The 1,630-nt window shown below is 36.1% G+C and overlaps 1 pseudogene; it reads right to left on the bottom strand.

Moving 5' to 3' along the window:
- Positions 1 to 699: 699 nt before the first annotated feature.
- On the bottom strand, positions 700 to 1,311 carry LOC114105721 (KATNB1-like protein 1 pseudogene; annotated as a pseudogene).
- Positions 1,312 to 1,630: the final 319 nt, after the last annotated feature.

The following is a 1,630-nucleotide window of genomic DNA, read 5'->3' as shown; positions in this document are numbered from 1 at the left end:
AGGCTCTGGGTTCCACCCCCAGCACCACCAAAACTAACTAAATGAAAAAATAAATAAAAAGATGAGTGGTCTTTGTGGTTCCTAATAAGAAGTTCTATCTTATTATTTCATGTGTTATATATTATATTCTTATGAAGGATAGTATTTAAGATCCAGACAATCTTACACGAAGTTATTAAATGACCATATAAATCCCAAATGCAGCAAAGATGAACAAAGTCTTCATAGTGAACTTTTTTTTAAAAAGATATTTTGTTTAGTTGTAAACAGACACAATACCTTTATTTTGTTGATTTATTTTTATGTGGTGCTGAGGATGAAACCCAGTGCCTCACATGTGCTAGGTGAGTGCTCTACCGCTGAGCCCCAGCCCCAACCCCTTCATAGCGAGTGCACTTTTACCTCATTGAAATTGAAGCTGCTTCTTTTGGATATTTTTCCACTTCAATGTGAAGTAGATTGTTAGGTTTTACAGTAGTTTCATCATGTGGCTTTTTTTAAAAAAATTATTTAGTTGTAGATGAACACATAGTATCTTTATTTATTTTTATGTGGTGCTGAGGATTAAACCCAGTGCCTCAAACATATGAGGCAAGCACTTTACCACTGAGCTACAGCCCCAGCCCCTCATCATGTGGCTTTTTAAAAGAAAAAAAAATAGTTTGATTTCTTCCACAGTTCACAGTTCTCAGAAGAGACCTACTTTTGGAAATCATATAATCCAAGGATACTTTGAACAACTAAATGCTCTTTAATAGACAAACTCTGTCCGTGCAACTGTAATAAACAAGCATATACATTCTAGGCTACGTAACTAGCATATCCCAGAAACAAAGTAGGATGGTTTTTCTGTTCCCACTATCCACTGAATTATTGTTTTAAAATCTGAATATTTCCATCATTTATAATTTCTGTTTTGGATAATAGTTCTGATCAACACATTTTAATTGTTGCTTGAAGCCAGTTTAAACCAACTACCACATATTTTCAAGTTTGCTTTTAAGTAATGATTTTACAAGAGGCAACAACTCTACTTATTAGTCAAGTGAGATATGTTGTTTCTCTTCTAGTAAATATTGGTGAGCACAGGAAGGGCAATCTAGTACAACTCCAATATCTTCGATTCCCATCAAATAAGCTACAACTTAATTTATACTTCTCTTTCTCTAGAAATTTAAAGGCACTATCTCAAATTCTTGAGGAATAAAATTTGTGCCATTGTTTCATGGTTCTGAGAAACTGTGTGGGGGGGGAAAAGGCACTGTATTTTGATGATGGATCTGTGAAGAACAAGTTACTGAACTTAACCATATATTTTCAATCCTGGTGTAATTTTCCAGGAGCTGGCTTGCACAAGCCAGTTTATTGACTCCCTCCCTACCTCCCTCTCTCCCTTCCTTTCTTCCTTCCTCCTCTACCTCTTTCTTTCCTTCATACTAGAAATTGAACCCAGGGATGCTCAACCACAGAGCCATATATATCCCCAGCCCTTTTAAAAATATTTTATTTAGAGATAGGGTCTCACTAAGTTTCTGAGACTGGCTTTGAACTTTTGATCCTCCTGCCTCAGCCTCCTGAGGAGCTGAGATTACAGGCCTGCATCACCTCCCCACCTTTTTTTTTTTTTTAA

The sequence above is a fragment of the Marmota flaviventris genome, chromosome X (genome assembly GCF_047511675.1).
Source record: "Marmota flaviventris isolate mMarFla1 chromosome X, mMarFla1.hap1, whole genome shotgun sequence".
In the NCBI taxonomy this organism is placed as follows: domain Eukaryota; kingdom Metazoa; phylum Chordata; class Mammalia; order Rodentia; family Sciuridae; genus Marmota; species Marmota flaviventris.
Note: the sequence above shows the minus strand (reverse complement) of the source record. Positions and strands in the feature narration are given on the sequence as shown.